This window comes from Myripristis murdjan, chromosome 8, assembly GCF_902150065.1.
Source record: "Myripristis murdjan chromosome 8, fMyrMur1.1, whole genome shotgun sequence".
Taxonomy (NCBI): domain Eukaryota; kingdom Metazoa; phylum Chordata; class Actinopteri; order Holocentriformes; family Holocentridae; genus Myripristis; species Myripristis murdjan.
In genome coordinates, this window is record NC_043987.1 from 12,752,218 (window position 1) to 12,775,098 (window position 22,881).

General features: G+C 47.2%; 1 protein-coding gene across 14 annotated transcripts in view; it reads left to right on the forward strand.

Moving 5' to 3' along the window:
- The window catches only part of nfixb (nuclear factor I/Xb), a 144,973-nt gene that overhangs the window by 54,675 nt on the left and 67,417 nt on the right, over positions 1 to 22,881 (forward strand). The gene's annotated exons all lie outside the window — the stretch shown is intronic.

Here is a 22,881-nt window from a genome sequence, read left to right on the forward strand (position 1 = left end):
ATGTGACGACCAGTTTATGCAGTATTTTTGTGTAATTTATTTACACTTGAAACCTCGCTGCACTGTCCGTCCAGAATCCACCAGGTATATTGGTTTACCTTTTCAGCCTCGAGTTAGCTAGCACAGTGCAGCGCTGGGCCAGCTGGCTGTGTTCTGGGTTCAGGTGTTTGCAAGCAGAGTCAGGTTCAGAGTGAAAACACTGACATCGACTCAGGCCCTCACACACATCGCTGTGGACACATGGACTCCTCTCCTGCCCCTTCGTTATCATCCTGGGTCTAAACTGACGGAATCTCTTACCGCGGACTGGCATACAGTTACAGAGAATTCGGCTCCTTGGCAAGGAGGTGCAGCGGTCCTCTGTGACAGAGTACCCCATGCCGGGATCCTTTCAGCCCAGTGTGTAACTCTGCTTGAGTTAGCGGGGCCTCCGCGAGCGCCTCTTCCTGTTCCACAATGTGCCGTGGCGAAGCACGGCTCAGATTAGCTCCCAGCGAAGCCTGGCGCCCCTCGGAGCGAAGCCCTTTTTACCCCGTGCCAGGATTCACCAGCCAGTCATCCACATACACTGGACTACCCTTCATCTTGCTCGTTGTATTTGTGTGTGTGTGTGTTTCCATATGTTTGTGTGTGCAGATGTGTGTGTGTGTTGTCGATGTGAGTGTTTTCTATATAAATCTATTTCCAATATAGCTGTTGTTTTGTCAGTTAAAGGCATGGCACTCCCTTACTTGGCTATCAGCCTTTTTATGCTGCACAGGCCTGTGCTGTATATGTGTTTTGGAAAGGTGGTTAGGTTCCATAATAAAATGTAGGTTATTGTTAACATTTGTTGACATTATTTCTCCCCGCTGCTCTGCTTGTGCTTGCGTGTGAAAAAGCAGAGTGTGTTTGCAGGCTGGTGGGGAGCGAGCTCAGAGCTGCCCCTGCCTGCTGACAAAAGGCACAAGTCCTTTGCTGTGGCAGAGAGGAGAAGGTTTCTTATTTTCTTATTCTCATCCCCCGCTCGGCTTTGCCTCAGCAACCTTTACCAGCCGTCTGTGCAGCACCTTGCATCTCGGACTGGAATAGAACAGAGTGAAAAAATGTCAAGGAAATAAGAATAATTAAAAAACAGGTCCGTCTGTGAGCTTGAGTTCAGCTGTTTTTGAGAGGGCTGGCTGGGGTTAACCAGAGTTTACAGAGGACAGACAGACAGTGGCTCCATTCTAACCTTTGGGGTGGCAGTGTTACAGTTTTATTCTTAGCTCCCCGTTCCAGGGTGTCTGTGTCTTGCGGAAGCTATCAGTTGCCAGGCCTGATGAGTGGATCGCAGCCGTATCACCCTCCTGTCCCCACCGCGGTGTTTCAGTTCTCTCGTCCCACTGATGTCACCGTCACTCGCTGCGGTGGGGGGGTGTGTGGGGGGGGTTGGGGGTCTGCTTTCCAGCAGCGTGATTGACAGGACAGGAGATACCCCCTCCCTCCCTTCCTCCCTTCCTCCCTCCCATCCTTCTCCTCCTCTCTCTGCCTGCCCTACAGTACAGTATGTGTCTCTGCTTTTGTCCAATTATAGACTAAGGCCTTACAGGCGGGGCAGCGAGGCCAGGCTAGCTGGACAGATCAAAGCCGCTTCAGCAGGGCAGAGCTGTTGTCTGGTCTACACTTGTGCTCCGCAGCTGTGAGCCACGGTTCCACTATCAAAAAGAGCCCAATAATTTTCTTTTGACAAATACCTGGCTTCGCACACAACACGCCGCGATCAGCGCTAAAGGCGTCGAGAGTCGACCCCGAAAATGGTCATCGTCTTTGCGTAATGGCCGATTCTGCTGCATCTGATGATGACAAGAATAATGGCTCAGGGATGTGGAGGAAGTGAGGGAGATAGGGAGAGGGGGGGGATCTGATCTCATCTTTGATCACACGTCTGTCGAAACCAAAGTCTGGCTCGCCAGTTGGGCGCTGCCGGCCTTCCTCCACCTAGAGACCCCAGATCGGGTCATGTTTTTCAAGCGACGTGTTCCATATTTGTCAGTCTGACGAATCTCCGCTGTTCCAGCATTAGTCATGTTTGGAGCCGGAGTCTCCTCATACGGCTTTCATTACTTGCGCTGTTATGATAAAAAGATGTTTCTGAGAGTGCGCCCTCCAAATCTCTTCTCAATGCTGGAGACAGACAGACCAGAGAGGTGCCTGGGCCAGGTCCGAAAGCCAACTGTGAGTGTGTGTATGTGTGTGTGTGTGTGTGTGTGTGTGTGTGTGTGTGTGTGTTCATACGCCAGACTACACCATATCTCCAAGCTGCCATGGTGCAACTGTGAACCCAAGTGCTGTTCATTTACCCATCAGTGTGTCCGTGCCTGTGTTCCTGTCAGGACAAATGGCCAAGAGAATATCTTTTAATAGTGATGAACAAAGAGAGGAATCGACACGGAGACAGACGGCCAGACTGCGAGACTTAACGCCTTGTCACGCTTAGCCATCAAACACAATCTTATCTGGTTTGCACAATATCCTGAGCTTCAAAGGGAGGCAGTGTTATCAGACCGGGTTATATAATGAAACACGGCACAATACCCACTATTATTTTTGCAGTTTTAATGCTGTGGGGCTGCATGTGCGTAGTGGTTTACAGAGGCTATGTGTTTTATTTAGCATAGGCGCTGAAATGCTGTTAAGTCTGTTAAATGCCTCTGGCACTGGCTGACCAGCATCGGAGCGAGTAAAGGGCCGCGCTAGCATCGCTGGTCGCGTTCACTCTGGTCGTGTTGTCCCCTTGTCCAACGTGTTTGTTGCTCAGTTACAGGGTGATGATGGCAATGCGGTTGATGTTAACAGAAGAAGAAAAGAGAGGGAATCATAAGGCTTAAAAGAAGGGGGGAAAAAATCGCTCCTCTCCTCTTGCTTGGCTGAGACTGTCGTGCAGAGCAGAGATTTCTGGAAGGAGAACAGAATTGTGCTCCAGTGTTCTGGCACGGATCTGTAACCCGGGCCGACGGAGAAATAGAGAGTGTTGGCGCCGCGGGAGCCACATTCATCTGGTGTGAAAAACACTGCTGGTCCGACACTTTCAACGGAAACTTTCTTTCGCTTTGTTGTCATTTGAAATAATGCACCCAATAAAGTTTGAGCTTCGACAAGCCACTCTCATGACAGGACAGTGTCAGTGACACTGTTGCGTTTTAATATGCACTGAGGCATAGCGGCCTCTAACAGCTCCAGCTTGGCCCATTTTCAGAGCCCCCAGTTTTCCCAGTTGCTTATTGTATGGTGTATGTATGTGTGTGTGCGTGCGTGTGTGTGTGTGTGTGTGTGTGTGTGAGGGAGGGGGAGAGCGAGAGTGGAGTGTGTGGAGTGTAAGGAATCGCTGGTAAACAGATTATTCCAGTATGATAGGGCTTCCAAAGGCATCAATGAAAAGACGCAAAGTGTTCGGCGCTCAGGATTACAGGCACTTGGTCCGATCCTCTGACCTCCTTTAACCGCTTTCTCCCAACTTTCCTCCGCTCTATAGGTCCAACCGCTGAGCAGCTCCATGGACTTGGTAGCAGGCCAACCCGCTTCAGAAATATTCACTGTAATTATCCAGTTTAGTGAATAATACTGGAAAAAGAGAGATACACAAAAGACTGACTATATGATTGAATTATGTTTCATTTGAAACAAAGGTCAGGTTTTAGCTTTGCAAATAGAAAAATTCTGTGTACCAGAAAGTGCCCATTGTGGGCAAAATGGATTAGCTTTATTTCCTAATTTCACTGTACAGTGATTTTTAATTATTTGTATAATTAAGGGTAATAACTAAATGTTATGTTATTAGCAGCCCAACTCAGTTCGGTTTTTCATTTTGCTTCAGGTTTATCTTATTCCATTAATAACTGATATAACACTTACAAAAATAATTTATTTTCTGTAAGTCTCAAAAAATAAATTCTTTCATGATGTGAATAAAAACATGACAACAACGAATGTAGTCAACACAGAATAAAATATATTGGCTGCCCCTTTCAATTGCCTTAGCTTATTTTTAAGCTTTTTTTGTTCTATTAATTTTTACTGTAATTCTAGTCTTAGTCTTTTCTCCCTCTCGAAAAGAATAAAACAAAGGGCACGCACAGAATATGTTTAATTTTTTCTCTCCCTCCCTCCCCTCCAGTTTCTTTTTGTATTATTTTTTTGTCACTAACACTGTCTCGTTTCACTGCGTGAATTTGTATAGCCAGTCCTCTCTTTCTCTGTACAGGCGCCAGGCCTGAAATCTGTCTGTCCCCTAAAAACATATACCCACACAGGAGGGGTGGCTTGGCTTCTCAGCTTCCTGAGCTGAGGGGCGAAGGAGAGGAGGAGAGGAGAGGAGAGAAGAGGAGAGGAGAGCGTCTTTTCTGGGCCGGCTCCCAGCAGCCAGATTCTGATCCGTCCGCCTTGCGCCTCGTTCCCTCGGTCCAGTGGAGCAGAGCTCGGGGAAGACTGCCCTGTAATTGGGACAGCTCTTTCCATAAAGAAAACAGGGCCGGAACGCCGCAACACTCGCGGAATACCGATTCCCCCTCTCTGTGTCAGTGTGTCACTGTTTTTTTCTCTTTATTTTAAAATCATCTCAAACTCTGAAACAGCATTTCAGAGTAATTAAACGCAAAGCAAAATCCTCTTAAATAAAGGAGCCCAGCAAAATCCTTGAAATGAATACTAATAATGAATAGATGAATAACGAATAAATATTTCTCTTTCATTTTTTCCCGCTGCCTTTTTCTCCTCTCATTTAATAGTAATAGATGTCAATCATAGCTGTTATACTGATATTCACCACTGATATAAAGTAAAAGAAAAGCGTAGAATAGAGATGATGCAAAATGCCATGGTGAAAACAAAGAGAGAGGGAGGGCAGATATTCAGGCTAGTGTGGCTGGTTGGCAGCATTTGGCACCCAAAGCTGCAGCTCTGTTTAGAAGGTGCCAGCTTTTCAAACCGACACACAGTCTCTGCCAACCTCTCTCCTTCTGATCCTTTCTTTCTCTCTTTCTCTCATTTTAACATTCTTTTTCCCCCCATATCCTCATTTTCGATGAACACATCTCCCCCTCTCCCACCGTCCCCGGCTCCTGCCGCCATTCCTATGGATTTTTTTTTTTGTTGTTGTTTTTCGGCGGACTGACAGAAAAACAAGCTTGAAAACATTAAAATTTTAGTCTTGTTTTGTATAGACGTCATCGCATAAAGTGTGAAATTGTCACGTTACCAGGCGTCTATTTTTTTTTTTTTTTTTTTTGGTTGGGTTTTTTTTTTTGTTTTTTGTTTTTTTCCAAAATATTTTCCACTGGCTTTTGCGGAGCGAATATTGTTAGTCAGTGTGATGGTGCTGCTGTGGATTCTGGTCCAAAACAAAATGGAGGATAAAGCTCAGCTCCTTTCCAATCACAGGAGAGAATGAGTCCACACAAAGTAAAAAGACGTTTATGGCAAATTAACAATGACGAATCACATGATGGTTAAGGTATTTATGAGAGAGATGATTTTTTTTTTCCAGCTACCTATAATTTAAACCTCTTTTTCTAAATAGTTCAGGCTGGATAGGAAACAAGGAAACAGTTTCCAGTAAAAAAGGACTGATACAGTTATAGAGGAATTTTACAGGCGTAATGTAAAATGAAGAAAATCCAGCATACCTCAGTTTGGACAGGGACCTGAGGCCCTTCGGAGGCGAGAACATGCTGCCATGAGTGATGGGAGAAAGCATTAAATGCTGGGTGTGGGGGTGGGTGGAATTACTCAATAATGATCAGAAAATTAGACCCATTATTGAGGGAGAGTAAACAGGCCTCTCTAAGTGTGAAAGGCCCCTATTCAGCTAGGACCAGGAGCAGGGCTCCTTTCTTCCTTTCATGGATCCACCCATGGCCTCGAGAGCCCCTCTTTTGTTCGCTGAAATAACAGAGTGAATATGGGAGGGGGGTCCTGCTCCCAATGCTAAGCATAGTATAGAATGGAATGAGGCCAGTGACTGTAATGTACAGTGTGTGTAGTGTTCATCCATGACTGTGTGTGTGTGTGTGTGTGTGTGTGTGTGTGTGTGTGTGTGTGTACAGGAAGTAGGAAAAAATAATGTGGAGATGCTGTGAAGGCAGGTGCACCAGGCAGTAGACATCTCCAGTCTTTTCAATGAATGTGAACTCTTTTGTTTGAAGTTTCCATCAACTTATCCCTCTAATGTTAAAATCTGTCAGAGTGCAGAAATTCTCCGCGTGTGTGTTTGTACTTCTGTGTGTGTGCCAGTACACCTGGGTGTCTCTTCCCTTCTGTCCTCTCTCCTCCTTTTTAACGCGCAGAGTCCGTCGCCGTCTTCGTTTCCGCGCGCCGACTGTTGACAGCCAGGGGAAGGTGGGTGTAAACTAGGTGCTAATGCGACCACTTCCCTGTTTGTCAGCACAAACGTTCTAATTAATGGGAATCGGATAAATAAATAAACTCCCCATGTCTCCGAGCAGCTGAACAGCAAATGCTCAGCGCAGACAAGGAGACAAAGAGAAAGGAAGAGAGGGATTTACACTTTGAACAAGCTGTTGAAAAGATTTAAGGAGACTTTTTTTTCTGTTATTCACATCACTTTTAAATGCTGCAATTCACAGCTCTACTCTCAAACGTGAAGTGAAAGATTTTAATTAGTAACAATAAAAAAAAATACTATTTTCCAGAATTTTTTTCATTGCTGTGTTCACCAAACGGATTTTTTTTTTTCACAAAGTTTCATATTTGTCAGTACTAATATTTCCTAACGTGGTTGCCAGTGTGTGAAATGCAATGTTTTGTTGGCCAGCTGTCACCTTCGTATTGGACTTTGTCAAGCACCATGCTTCTCAAAATGCTAATACAGAGTTTACCATTGTTTCTTTGTTGCTCATTACTCTCTCCATCGTAGTGTTCGCCCTCCCCCACACCTCCTCTCTGAAGACACGCTGCACAGGGATCAGCACAACTCTGGGCTCCTGCACAAAAATCACCAAATCACCTGACACATTCACTCCGTTTCTCCGTCTGTTTGCTTTTCATACGGACGGCCAGCTCCGTTTCACAGGCATAATTTTGGACGGTAACATTCTCATTATACCCGTCAACTGTCAACGCTCAACTCTCTCGTCTATAATTTCAGACTCATTTGAATTCTTATTGGCAGCTCCAGTGCATAAATTTCATAAAAGATAGGAAAACAACACTGTTTTTTCTCTCTGGTGAGCAATAAAAATATGGAGGAGATTAGGAGAAAGAAGTTTATGGAATTGTATTGTTTGTTTGGGCATGTCTAACAGAGCAATGCATGTAAGTACCTCTATTTTTACTAGTTTTCCAACATAATGTCTTGCTTTTGTTTCATGGTATTGTGTTTAATGAAGTTCTAGATGCTGACTTAAGCCTCACGCAACAACAAAAAAAAGCATGACAAGCTATCATTCTTCATTACCAATATGCCCTTATTGTACCTGTGCACTGGGTTACTGTCCAGAGGGCCAGTGAATAGGGTTGCCATGGCCACCTAGCTGTTTTTTTTTTTTTTTTTTTTTCTCCTCAGCGTACCTTGCCTGGGTGATATCCAAGGGGTGTCAGCGACTGGCCTGGTTGGCACAGTGAGTTGCCATGCAGTGCTGGGCCGTTACCGTGGCTCTCTGGCCCACTGTGTGGGCAACCAGAGCAAAGAGCTCTGCCAGAGGAATCCACTCAGATCACTTTCACACTATGGAGGGCATCCCCACATTCATTCAAACAGCTAATGGACAGGAAAATGCCTATACAGTTGAGTGAGGCTATGCATAAACAGAGGAAAAAATCATATAGCGGCCACATACAGTACAGTAGTGTGTGATAGTGTGTGAGTGGTACGTGTAGTATGGGAATGTTAAGGTTTTATCCCAAACGGCAGTCATAATGTGATTTTAGGTACAAAGGAGAAACTTTATGTTTCTTTGAGCAAAAGAGGATATTAGATTTCCCTGGGAATATAGTATATTATTTCTGGGTAAATAAAACAATGGGAGGTGGACCAAGTGGGACATATGAAAATATCAAACAGAACTAATTTTAGAGTATATTATTTCTTTAATTTATTGGCCGTAGTCCAACCCACAGCGCCTACACCTGAGCTTTATCCTCTAAGACGCTGTGAAGTATCTTTTGAGATGGCGGCCCAGATATGAGGTAATTTAAAAAGCAGGGGAGTCTGTGATGTGAGGGACTCCTCTGTAGGGAGGCGAAACCGCTTTCACTTCAACAGAGAGAACCACTCTTTGAAAAATATTGTTATCGTTCGTAAACATGAGCCTGCATCCCTTCCCTTTCATTTTTCAAATGCAATCTGCTTTTCCTCTTCAAAGATTAAGCCTACATCCCCAGTGGCTCTGTTTAACTCCATAGGACTGAAGCCACGTGTATGTTTTTATGCGTCGTTTGCGCATGTATGGGAGCGTGTGTGTGTGTGTGTTTCTGTGTGTGTGTGTGTGAGCGTCTGTGCATGCGCGCATGTGTGCCATAGAGGTAGGGCAAGCGACAACAAACGCTGTCTGCAGCAGAGCATATGTGCTTTCTCTCTGGACCCACCCAGTGCCCCTTGCTCACCCAGCACCTGAACCCCACTCACACCTGGTGCCTGTGGGCCTTGTGTACACACACACACACGAGAAACAGCCACAAACACTTTTGCAAGCACACATATATTTACACACACACAGAGTCAGTGCGGTGAGCGGTGCACTGACATGACCCAGCTGTCCTGCGACGGGGCTGGGACCTGGGACTGGCCCGCTAGCTGGGTGCCCCGCTCTGAGGGAGGGTGCGCGGGGCTCTCTGGGGAGATGGACCAGGCCCTGACTGGGTGCCCCTCGCTGGTCCTTGACTGGGTACAATCTGTCATGACAAAATGTGGAAAGTCGCTCGGGGTGTGCAAACATAAACGCCCATAAAAACCATATGGCGTGCTCTCTCGCTATTTAATCTGAATCCAGATCTGCTTAGAAATGATTTGAAAATGATTCGAAATTGGAAAAGTTGTAGGGGCCTGATATTGCAATTACCCGTATTAGTAGGTATTTTCACAGATGTCTCCCTCTGGTATCCCTCTAGCAGCGGCAGTGTGCCCGATCCGCTCTGTTATTTGCTCTTTGTGCGGTAACATTTGATTGGTGTATTATTAGACACAGACCACCCTGCTCCCGAGCCCTACTTGAGTTTCCATTCTTCTGCCGTTCAGCTTTAATGCGAGGCGAGGCTCTCCTCCAGCAGCCCAAACCGACAGGGGAGCACGCCGGCCGAATTAACGTAAAGACAGGCGAGAGAGGAGAGGAGAAGGGGAAGCCGAGTCCCTGCAAGCGCGTTCTGCTTCGGTGGAATGGTGATAGGGAGGGTAATCCAAGCCCCGGTGTTTATTTTAAGAGCTGATGATCTAGAGATGGCCATTAAAAGAAGAGGGCAAACAATTTAAGAGCAGTGAATTTGAATGGAGGAGAGGAGTGGGTGTGGGCAGACAGGGAGGGAAGGAAGGAGGGGAGGATCAGGGCTCTCTCCCTCTCTCTTTCCCTTTCTCCCTCTCTCTCTCTCTGTGTCTCTTCCTCCATGCAAAAAAAAAAAAAAAAAAATGCTTGAGATGACAGTGAATTAGAGCAATCTGGCCTCCATTCTGCGGTTAGATTTTTATCTGCGGTTTTGGCCCGGAGAACATCTCAAATCCCCGCTTTCTTTTTTTTCCTGCCTGCTCTTTTATTGTCGTTTCTGCTCCTTTCATCTGAATTTACTTTTCCTTCTGGCCTGGCTGGAGAATCGGCCCTAACGAGAGACCATTCACACCGAAGGCTTCAGGAACAGCCCCATTATCCTCGCCGCCTCGGCCTGCCCGATATGATTACTCCAAGGCCACATTTTCTGTTATCGATACATGCTTAGAAAACTTTTCCCCTCTTGTGGAGTGGAAGTTCTCATCTTCGGGCCTGGATTCAAACTACACAGTGCTGGCAGCCACGTAGGGAAATCCTTATGATAAGAGACACGATTATCCCACTAAACTAGAGATGGTTTACACAGAGAGCTGCTGTTTTCACAGTCTTACAGACTCTCGGGCCAGTGTGCATAAGAGTTTCTAAGAATATATGCTGAACGTCTTTACCCCGCACCACAGATGTCACATTGAATACATCACTACGGGGCAACACAGCCTTTAGTTGTCAGCGTTTTCTGAGATACTCCATGTGTTAAAGCCCAGTGTCTCATGAACTATTTTTCAGTCGGTCCTCACTCCACTTGCCAAATAGCTTTTTGCTCGCTATAAACTGTGGATTGCATCAAACTGATTGACACTGATTGAGGCCGTGTCTTTGATACTGTAGAATGTTTGGGGCTGGACTTTTTTTTTTTTTTTTTTTTTTTTTCACTTCGCTCCGCCGAATCCATCGCTCCGCGTCCCAGTGAGACATATCCGATACGTTACCCAAAACCCAACTTACAAAAAGTTGCGGTTCCCTTTTTAGACTCGCGCCCGTCTCCTTTTCGCTGGGCTTCAGATGTGCAATATTTTATATCCTAATGCAAAACAAACAGAGCCAAATTACACACATTCTTCCCCCCGCACTGAATCGTGGAAGTCGTTAACCAAATAAAGATCCCTTTTCTCTCTTTCTCCCTCTCTCCCGCTCTCTCTCTCTTCCTCTCTCCATCTCACTTGTGCTCTCAGTGGATCTGTCCTGGCTAGAACTCGAACTGAAATAGCCTCGAGCACAGAGCCTCTTTTGTGGTCAGGCTTTTTTTTTTTTTTTTTTTTTTTTTTTTTCCTACAAGGTGTTTGTGAAAAAGAACAGGATTTTCTCTCCTGGCCTCAGGTCCCTTCGTCGCTCCGCCGCTGACTGCCTGGCTCTCTTTGTCCAGGTCTGGTCTGGTAAACAGCCGTGTCCTGCACACACAGTTTATCACACCGGGGGTAAAGCCTAACTGATTTTATTTTGGAATGGCTCACGTTTTCCTTGGAGTGCTTTTCCTCTGTCCCCTTGGCTTCTTTCTTCCTCTTTAGTTGGAGGCTCCTGTTTCTTTTCTCTGTCTCTGGATATGTAGCTTAGCCGCGTGCTCTGAGCCCTGCGCCGCTCCCCTTGGCCTTGAAGTCCGGGTCCCCTCGCCGGTACACGCAGGCCAGCTGCACCGGACGCGTCTATGACATTTGGCGTGAGGACATCTGCTCGCTGGCCAATCCGTGGCCTGTTTTCACGGCTTGCCTCACTTAGCATGCTAGCCTGACGCTGTATCCACCTCAACATGGGACACCAAGGACAGAGAGACGGCCAGTGTGACATCCATGTAGAATTAAACACACATGCTAATAGTACGTACTTATAGACGGCAGTTTTATCCCATCACTACACCTCGGCTGGTTTGTTTCAGTCCAGGCAAAAAAAAAAAAAAAAAAAGGCCTGAATTTGAATATGTCACAACTGGTTTCAAGAACTGACTTGAATCAAGTGTTATTTTTTTGATACTAATGGGCTGATCTGCCTTATTCCGCCTTGTTTCAACATGTTTCAACTTGTTCCAAGAAAGATGCCTTAAAAACAAGTGAAACTGCATTGGAAACTGGAACTGATCCACTGGTAAATTAAAAAAAAATTAAAAACTAAATTCAAGTAATTTTATTGTTTATTTTCATCACACATGATCATAAACTAGAGGTGTGTTGGTCAGTATGAACAGTATATGTTTACTTGCATTGTTTGAATGAGAGGAGAGCATGTATGGTGTCAAATATAGGCTATATGTGTTCCCTTTTTGTCTGCTGACTGCTGCTTTTTGTGTGTATTATATACTCCGCGTCTGCTTATGTTGAGAATAATGGTATCCAGTAAACCAGGCCATTTTTCAGCCCTGACAGAAGGGCTCACACGTGTCACACACAAACACACACACACACACGCTCCCTCACTCAGACGGACATGTGCTCTGCGCAGCCTGTCATTACAGAAGCCTTGATGTGGTCAGTGGGTGGCACAGAGGCCTCTTATTATTGTCATTTTATGACAACTTTCACTCTCTTGCTCAGCGGTGAACCCTCCCTCCCTCGCGCCCGCCCTCTCCTCCTTCCAGCTCTTTCTCTGCGTCTCCCTTCATGTGCGCGCTGTTCCTCCCTCCAGCCCTCCTCCTTCCCCTCCCTCCTCCCTCCTCCCCTCTCGTCTCCTCATCTCATCCAAACCCACATCCATTTCTCCCGATGTTGCAACGGAACGCCTGTTTGTTTTTGGAGTGTAAACCATCCTGACACACATCCCCAGGGCAAAGGGCGGGTTCAGGAGTGTTTTGGCGAGAAGGGGGCAGGAGGGTGTGTGTGTGTGTGTGTGTGTATGAGTGTGTGTTTGTGTGTGTGTGGGTGTGTGTGTGGGGGGGGTCAGACAGTTTGGTCTCCATTTGCAGAGGTATGAAATGCGAGATGGACGCAAGCCAAACGTTGTTCCCAGCTTTGTCGATGGTGGCTGACAGTTACTGTTTGGGTTTTGAATAATAGGGTTGGTAACTGTAGTGTTAACCCCCCACCACACACACACACACACACACACACACACTCTCCCCCTTCCACCCTGACCCCATGATGAGTGTGTTCTGTGTATGTTCATGTGTGGAGGCCTGTGTCGTAACATGTACATTTACAAAGATTAATTCACCCAGGTCTGGCCTGAGTTTAGTGGTGCGGGGGAGGGAGAGACCCCCCCTCACTCCTGCACCTCTCCCTCCTCTCCACCTGTCACCCCACTGTTTAGCTTTGAGGATTTATGACATTATGATTTGTTTATTATAGGTTGTAATTTATTATTCTACCAACTGAAGTTGGATAAACGGGGCTGATTGAATAGTGAGCTCCTCGCCTCAGGCAAAGGGTTACAGTATAGGGTGACTGGGTTTATGTTGCCGTTACAGAGACCTCTCTGTTAGAATATGAGGGGGGGGCTGGGTCGTCTGTAGAGTCGGGAACATATACATTAGCAAGTGTGTGAAAGATTGTGACTGACACTTTGAGCAAGTTACTGTTTGTGGGAATTCATAAGAGATTGATTTAGGGTGAGAGAGTGTCAGATAACTCAATAAAAGCACCTGGATAGAAAGATTAATGTGCAAGGAGACAAGAGATTGTTAATGGGTGTGTGCCTGCTGTATACACACACACACACACACACACACACACACACAAGTGCAGGTTTGTGTGTACACCTTCACCATGCGCGCTGTGTGCTGTGTTAAGGAGTTTAGGCCCTGCGGTGGCATTGGGTGAGTGAGCGAGTGAACCAGGCTGTTTGTCGGGTCGCCTTGGGACAGCAGCAGGTAAATCCTGTTTAGATCAGCCCCAAGGCCCTGCTTGCTCTTTAATTTGGCTGGGAACAGCCCTCTCCACCGCACTCTACCTCCCCACCTCCTCCCCCCCCCGCAGCACCTCACAGCCTAATCACCTCCCCACCGCCTCCTAATCTTGTGTATCAGCCCTCTCCTGACGTCATCCAGTGTTTTTGTTTACCTTCTAGATTCTCTCTTTCTTTCTGTAGCGGCTTTTCTTTTCCTCATCCCACTGCTCACACACACACACACACACATACACCCACTCACTCACACATGCCTCCTTTCTCTCATGGATTGAGGTAGGCTTTTCTCTGCAAAACAGGTTGCTGACGGGTTAGGCTCGGTCATTCCAGGTGACACGTACAGAGTGATAGGGAGGAAATAAGATGAGGTGACTTTGATACTGTTGTGCCAACACACCAGGGCAGAATCTACTTGTACAGCCAGTGAACTGTAATCTGGAGCTGATCAAGGTATCATGCACCTCTTGCTTGCTTGAAGAGCATTGACCGAACAGATTTTCACTCAGAGATTGGTGAGACTGGAGTAGGTTATGATAGCTCATATCGAACCGTTTCCCTCCCCGTGTCCTGGCCGGATAGTTAGCATGAGTCTCTAATTAGCACCTCTAATTTTGTTAGCTCCTAATTTCATTTTCATTTGAGTTCTCATGACTAGCCCTGCGAACAATGCTTAGAGCCAACAGTACAGCCCACACGGGTCATTACAAACTCGGTGACAAACAGTAGCCGCTGCCCCCGGCGCACTTGGAGCACCAAGAAGTGAAGTTCAAATGCAGTTGTTCCATCCTCTCAGTTTTGCTGTGCAGGCGTGGATACCAGCAGCCACAGACTTTATTTTGAGTCGCAGTCATTCTTGATTCCCACAAAGTGGATCATAACTGTCAAATTGAGTGATTTTTTATCCTGCAATGTCAAGGAAGAACACGTAATATACTACCCCTTGCTGGAAACTGCACTTTAACTACAAGTAGGGATAACACCGTTAAACTAAGTAGCTTATTTCCGATCCTTAATTGGAGGTGGAGGCAGGATGAAATGCTGGCATGAGAGCACCATTTATTCTTCCCTGTGCTTCAAACTATAGGGGAAAGTATGGTAATGCATCCCGAGGTTTTGAGGTCATGCAAATGAAATGCTCCCCTTGAAATATATAGTAGCGTATTGCAAACCACAAGGCTGGTTGGACTGCACAGAGAGCACACAAACCTACAGTTTGTGTGCTCTCGTTTTGAATGACTTGCAGTTTGTTTGCCCTTTCTGTGAATAGTGCTATACAGTAGTTTAATTATTGACCACATGTTCCCCTACTCTCATATAGGCATGGCAAACAGGGAAAATCCCTGGGCCTCACAATGGATTGGGATGTCCTGTTGATAAAAGGGTGAATAAATGGGTCATACACAGGTGACATCAGGACTAGGTGCGCTCAGGTGTGTGGTGGTGGTGGGATTACCTGTTTGGTTGTTTGTTAGGGAAAACATAAAGAGAACACAGAGAAAAGGGAAGAACTCCAGTGTCCTAGAAAGTTTGAAGAGAGAAATTTAGAGAAACCAGCGAATTTTCAAGAACCCCGCTTTGGACAAGAAGGTCTGTGTAATGCATAAGATGTGCTTTTCAAAACCAGTCAAGGACCAGTAGGATTTCAGCATTCCTTCCTGATCCATCTGTGCTCCTGGTGTGAGTGTAACTTACAGTAGTGTGGAGGGTCTCCTGAGGTCAGGGAGCTGAAAATCACAAAGACATGTGGAATGCTGAAACCTGGCCAACACAAACAGGCAGGCCTGGTCTGCAGGGCTCAACAACCACCAACTAGCCTGCAGTGCCACCATGCCCTGGTGAGGCACAGGGGCACTATGTGTTTTCTTCCCAGTCCTTGAAGACTTACCTGTGTGTTTAGACTCATATCAGCTAGGTCGCTGCACTGTGATAAATGAGACATTAACCATTGCAAGCTCACGCCTGGCTGACGATGGACCGTGTGGCACAAGAGTCAAAGATGCGGCCATCACCTGATGTCACAGTGCCTGTGGCCAACATCAGCTGACTTTAAGCTGCTAGTTGTTTGAGTTATGATTGGTTTTAACACATGCATAGAAATATAACATGCAAAGATTTGTTTGTTTAGTTTGCATCCTTTTTTTTTTTTTTTTTTTTTTTTTAGAAATTACAGGGTATACCTTTGCCTTTTCCCATAATTCTCAAGTCAAAAGTTGACATTTCAGAGCAAAACCAGACTTTACAAGGAGCTCACTGGGTTTTCTTCCCCTCGTTTCTAATCAAAACCATTATAGGCTTCACACACAGAGGGCTGATCTCTGAGCTTCAGTTTCTTTCCCCGGCACACATCCATAACAATAGTGGGCATTTTGGTCTAGCAGAACTCAGTTGGCTGCATCAAAATGAAGGGAGCAGTTAGGGTTTCACTTACAGAGTCAGAAAAAGGGAGAGCGAAAGGGAGAGCGAAAAGAGAGAAAACAAACACAGAGGGATTGTTGAATTATGGGTAAAGACAGCTGAGGCTAACCAGGTTTGGTTTCCACGGTGCAGTGGGGGGCTTATTGAAAAACAAAAAGTCTATGACTCAGTCGTGCTCTCAAGGAGACTCTTAGGCTGTAGACTCCCTCTCCCCAGAAATTCAACAAAAACACATGCAGTTGAATAGAAAGGAGAACACCTTCAAAAACATAAAACCCCAGGGTTCAATATGGCCACGAAAATGTTCCACGTATCCTCACTGCTAATGCCAGAAAGGGAGGAGGTGAGGGGGGGAGGAGGGGGGGTTGGAGGGAGGGAAGAGTGAACGAGAGGAGGGATCTGTCCTCACATTTGCTATCAATTTAGGGCACTGAAAATAAGCACCAGGTTCCACTGGAGCCGAGTAGAACACCAGGAATGTTTTTCTATATAAAACCGAGGGAGGGAGGGAGGGAAAAATCGAGAGGGAGAGAGGGGGGCTGAGGAGAGAGTGAGAAAAAGGGAGAGATAGAGAAAGGAAGCCAGAAAAAAGAGAGCAAGAGACAGAGCAAAAAGGCAGGAGATGAGTTGCTGTTTGATAATAGCACCTTGGGTCCAGATGTGAATCCGCCTGTTTGCCTGATAGCAGTTTGACGGGTCAGAGTTGTGATGAAAGCCTGGTGGTTTGTGGGTCACGATGACCCGCATGACCCTTTCGCGAAGCAGAGCGATAGTTGTTAATAATCATAATAATCATAATAGTCATAATAATAACAGCCCTGGAATGGATGTGAGCCTGTTGGTCAGTTTGTGGGTGGGTTGGTTGATGAAGGGTCATTAGTGGTGTGAGCCGTCGGTGACTTTGGGGTTGTCTGCGTTTTAACCTCATAACCAGCATTCATTCATCAAACATCATCCATCAGAAAACACTAACACACACAGAAAAAGACACATCCAAACTCTCGCATCACTCTCCTCATGCACACACTTGCACATAGGCATGCATGCATAAATGTGCATATTTATGCACATGTGCGGACGCGTACATCCTCAAACCCGATCACAGTCACCCACATACAGATGTCGGAGCCTTTTGAGCGTGCTCTGCACACTTGCAGCCCTGGCTCCAGATGCATCAGCGTCTGTGTCTATGACAGTGTCAGTGGGCCTGGCGGAGACCGGAGACTCCCCAAGGGCTCTGACTAGGCACAGCGGATGAAGGAGGTTATCTTTTGAGAAGATAATCAATACCTCCAAATTTGAGCAGCAACATGCCTGCGTTGCTGCTTGTGTGACACAGTTTACACAGATGTAGCCTGTGTAGAAGTTCCACTTTTCACATCGCTTGCTTGGACGGCCGCTGTAGGTGAAGCAAGAGTGTTGCAAGCCCACGATGTTTGGGTGGGAAAATCCTGCAGGATGCGTGGCTGTTGGGATTAACATTTAGTAGATTGGGATTTTGTATTCATGAAGTTGTGGGATACAGTAGCCCTCTTTCACAACAAGTTTGAATACAGTTTTAAGTCAAGTGGTTGACCCTCGAACAAAGCCCCTTCACCACGCTCTTCTCGCCACTGCTGTTATTTTGATAGAAACGGTCAAAAAAAAGACTCAGAGAAGAAAGAAGAAGAAACAAGGAGGGAGTTAAAGAAAGAGAAGGAAAGTGAGAAGGAGCAAAAAAAAAAAAGAAGGGGGGGGGGGGTAAGAGAGAGACCAGATGTGTCTTTTGTTTAGATTTGAACGGGGCGGAAAGGAAGGGTGTAGGAGTTAGGAGGCGAGCAAGCAAGGAAGAGAAAGAGAGAGAGAGAAAGAGGGAAAGAGAGAAAGCAAGTGGGAGTGAACAGGGTTTTTTTTTTTTTTGGGGTGGGGGGGGCTGCGCTGAAACCAAAGCATTCATAGCTGAGCGCCTGTATGTGGGAAGAGGGGGTTGTGCCGTACAGTATGCATGTGATTACCTACCAGCAAAACCACATTCATTATACTAATTGCTACAATGGTCCCGGCGGTTGGGGGCTGAAAAGGGGGCGACGGCGTGAGGGGCTTGGTTGTTAACATTTGTTAGGCTCATTGACTCCAGAATTCATGGTGTCTGTCATTACGGGCCGCTGGGATATTCTCCAGGGCCCGTATTCATGAGGAATCAGAATATGGAGGTCCAGTCTGAGACCTGTTTCCCCCCTGGATCTCACACAAGCGTGAAACCTGACCAGCTCGCCCGGATCCGCGTCGTAATCCTCACCAGCCCGACGTGTACGGGGACGGCTGCACCCCAAAGTGCACCGCGAGTGCACGCTTTCAGCATGGGTTACGCATACTAGGCCCCGAACTGCGGCTTAGACTCCGACCGAAATAGAAGCGGAGCGGCCAAGATTTGAGTTATTTTCAGACGGCGGCCCTTCCTGCATTATACCGTACAAAAAAAAAAAAAAAAAAAAAAAAAAAAAAAAAGTGTTCCCCCCAGAGCAGCTTGAGTCAAAGTTTGACAGTATGTGTACGTGCCGTCGCTTTTTTTCTGTGTGCAGAGAGCTCCGAGCAGCTTGACTGATATGACAGTTCGAACATGTGCGATGGTGAGGCACACAGAGACTCGCCGAGCTCAATCTGTTCAGCGCCGGGCCCCAAATCAAACCAATTGGGACATGTTGCCAGTTGTGATCACCAATATGGCCTGCAGTTGTTTTTGCGAAACGTTTGCAGTACATCGCCGAATTCTTTGGTGCGCGTTCACAGGAAATGAAGGACTAAGTCACTGAGATCTTTCCCTCCACCCCCTCTCCCCCCTCCCGCCCTCCATCCCAATCTTCTGACCACACAATCTCCTTTTACACTGCGTGTGTGTGTGTGAGTCCGCTCACAAACCCCCTCATGCTTGTTTGCTGTGTTTCTGTCCTAAGCTGGACCTGTGTCAGATTCTCAACGTGATAGCATCATTATAATAATACATCTGACATAAACAGCTCTCTTCCTCTCTCCGGCTCGGCTCTTATATCTAACGGTCCGCCTAATGATGTGCTTCGTGTGTTTTTACGCTCGGGCCGGCGGACTTGTGCTTTTCAAATTGCGCAGAGCCACTATTTAAGGGACACCGTCCAGTAGGTGGTTGGCAGGGCTCTCTTTTCTTTCTCTCCCCCTCCTTTTCTCTATCTCCGTCCCATAACTCTATACTCCTCCCTTCTCTCTCTCTCTCTCTCTCTCTGGCTGTCAGTGCTTTGCTACTGCAGCTCGGGCCAGGAGAGACCCAGGAAGACGGGGTCTGTCCAAGGTGGCTGCTGCCTGCTGACACAGCCAAAGTAAATGAGTAAACCTCCCCACGCCCTCGGCCCCTTGGAAGTGTGCGCTACCGTTGGAGGAGGCTGAGCTTGGACGGGAGTTTCCTCCATGCGTGATGGATCAATTTAGGGTGCGCGGCGCTCACCGTTGATGTATATGTTTGTACAAGGCCTGTTAAATGTGTGTGTGAGTGCGAGTGTGTGTGTGTGTGTGCATGCGCAGAAAGCCAAGAAGATTGATGATAGATTCCCGTCAACTGTCGGGCGGTTTTTACATAGGTCAGAAATAGCCGCGGGGCTATGAAAGGAATTGGGGAATCGACGGGGGCGGGACGGGGTTGGCATGACAACACCGCTCTGGATCTCCTTTCGCGCTGGAGGTGGACGGCTCACGGATGATATCGCGTTTCCTCATGCTGGCACATCACTCTCATCAAACTGCACCCCCCTTCCCTCCCCTCGCCGCCCCTCCTGCACCGCATACTCCCTGGGTCACAGCGAAAAAAAAAAAAAAAAAGAAGCCACAAGGTCTGACTAACCAGACCACACACGTGAAGGCGAAACGGGAGGGAAGAGAGGAGAAACAGACAGCGAGACGGGAGTTTGTTGTTCAACGTCCAAACCTGCAGGGTAGCCGAGAGGAGAGGGTGAGCCGGGATGAAGGTTCTGGATGAGAGTTTTTCCTTTTTTTTTTTTTTTTCGTATGGTGTGTGGTGTCTGGAAATGTGTGCCGCATGGTGGGGAGAATCCCATCTGAGAAGGAGGAGGAAGAGAACGGGAGGCACTTCAGGGAGAGCGGGAGAACGAGAGATTAAAAGTAAAACACCGATTAGTGGAAGCGACCTCGCGGGGTCAGAGCGCTCGACAAGGCGGAATGAAACAGAGAGGGAAATTAGCGGACGGATGGATGCAGAGATGAGGAGATGAAAGCGCCGAGGTCAGCCGGATGCTTCTGTGGGTCAGACCGGCGTGAGAGCGTACGGGACGGCCGCTCCTCCCACCGGGACCGGAGCGGGCGCGTCGTTACGGCTAACAGGGGCACACACACAGAGAGCGGCGGAAAAACAAATAGCGTGCGCTTGTTTTGTGTGCGTGTATGAACACTAAGGCCTTCAGCGGACGTGCGGCTCTGTGACAGCGATGACAGCTGAGACTTGCTCTCCCTCTCGCTCTCTGTCTCTTTCTGTGGCATGGGGGGCTCCCAGGCGGGGCGCATTTGAAGTGGCTTCTGGGAGGCCCTGGAGCGTGCCGAAAGGTCAGAGGTTACAACAACTGGGCCTCCCTGGACCCCCCCCCCTTCTAAATCCCTCACACACACACACACACACACGCCTCCTTTTGCCCCCCCCCCCCTCGTTTTCATGTCAGAGCCACAGATCACTTCCAGATCCCCCTGACACATTAGGCAAAAGAAAAACCTCCTTGCTCCTTGTGTTATCCTGCGCTCACGCAGCTGCTCCTCTGAAATGTAGCAACTTAACACTTGGATGCAGTGTGTTGACAGTCCTAACACACACAACTACCCCCCTCACCCGTGCAACACACAAACACACACACACATATACCACATCCTCACTTTTTTTTATTCAGTTAGTTAAAAATGTTTCATGAGCATCTCCACCTCCTCCCCCCCATCCCTTTTCTCTGTCACACACACACATCATTGTATGTACATGCACAGCCACAGACATGGCACACACACACACACACACATAACTTCATGAATGCCCTATTGTTTTTTTTTTTTTCTTAGGGTGTATCCTGCAAGTGTTAAGAACCCAGCCTATTAGTTTCTGTGTGTGTGTGTGTGTGTGTGTGTGTGTGTTGTACGCGTGTGCATCCGTGTGGCTCCTCAGGAGGCTGTTTTGTTCTCCTCCTCGCTAACACAGAAGAATCTGTCGTTCGCTCGGCGAGGTGTGAAATTGCACTGTCATCCGCTTCACCTGTCAGTGAGGGGGGGGGGAGGGGAAATGACTCAGATCGTTTGGAACATTCTTCCTCTCTCGGTTGTTCTGTCACCCTCCTCCTTTCTTTTCCTCTCCTATTCTGGAGATCTGTATCGAGGGTTTCGCTCGGCAGCCTCCCCCCCCGTATCATCCGCCGCCGAATCCTCCCTCCCCCTCTTTCTCCTCTCCTCTCCTCCCCTCACCTCCCTCCCCTCTCCTCTCTGTAACATCTGTTTCGAGTGAGGGGCAGAAAGGGGGATGTAAGACTCTTAAAATTAATTAGTGCGTTACAAAAACGCTCGGGTTAGGGGAGGCCAGGCTCGACCCCCGCCACTCGCCCCGCTCCACCCTTACTTAACTCCTCCCTCCTCCCTCCTCCACCAACCCCTGTCTAGCCGTGTCCCAGGAGGCCAGTTTATCACCCAAGACCAATTAGAGTAGGAAGTGAGGTCACTGACCTTCTGTCAGGCCTCATCAGCTCCCGTGTCACCTGACAGGGGCCACGCTACCACGAGGAGGAAAAGAAGAGGAAGAAGAAGAAAGAGAAAAAGAGGGAGGAGGAGTCACCGGTGTTATGAAGGAGCCTGCTGCCGGGCCATGACGTCCGCGCTGAGACATTTCTTTATACCTGTGGAAAACATGAAGTATCCATTCATTAGTTTCCTCTTATTCGTTTACAGTGTTGTGGGGGCGCTGGAGCCTTTCCCAGCGCGGAGTGGGCGGAAAGCAAGGAGACACCCCGGACAGATTGTCAGTCCATCATAGAGCTAACACGGATCGACAGACACTCGCATTCGTACGTGCGAGCAGTTTGCCTCCAGTTCACTTGACTTGCATGTTGTTGGAACTGACCACCAAAGCGATTCAGAGCCTTGCCAGAAAAATGGGAAAACGCACTGACTGGAGTACAAAAATGACTGTACAAAAAAAGGTCCCAAGATGATGCTGACTGCTTATTGAGCATTTTCGGATTGGCGTGGGTGTCTTTATTTGTTGATGTGGTGCGGTGTGTGCACAAGTTTAAAAAAAAAAACATTCAGCTAGCTTAGCATAGCAGTTGACATTGAATTTAATGTCTCGGGACATGTTTCTGGCCCTAGTTCGATGGCAAATATGTATTTAAAAATAGACCAAGTTGATAACACATGTAACGGAACTCTGTGGTCGTAGTAATCTCGCAGTTTAACATATTTATAGGATGAAATTATTGGCAAATGGGAACCAGAGGCCTCATTAGTTTTAGCCGTAGACAAAAACGTAAAGAAACGGGATGTGCGCTGGAAGGCCTGACCACTTCAGTGGCCCGTGTGGGGAGAGACCGGAGGTGATATTGTGCAAATTCGACCAAAAAAGAGGACTGGGGCTTGAGCCTTGGTCCTTCGTGCTACGAGGTGACAGTGTTAACCGCTGGCAAAGAGGGTTGAAGTGGAGGAAAGAGCTAAAACTGCTCAAAATGAATGAGGAACGTGGTTCAGTACCAGAGTTAGTCGCTGCCCGTAGAAAACCTCAAGTATGAGGCCAACGCTAGCTATTCAGACTGCGGGCAAGCTATGATATTTTGAATAAATTCAATAAAAGCTTGAAGAGTGACGGCTATTGCAGCCCGCAGCTTCAGTTTTCATACATGAAACAAAGACAGTTTTGCACCAACACTTTTATTAACAATTTGTCTGGTTACTGCAGCCTTTTCAACACCATATGTCATCCGATTGCACCAAGAACGCATTAAAGACCGATTTGAACAAGATTTACAAAATGCCATTGTGAATTAAATGCATCAGAACGTCATATAGGTTTCAAATATGTTGCTCAAACAAATAAGCCTCATGTAGTGTTATTAGTAGAAGAAAAAAATGTGTCCAGCCCCGTCCA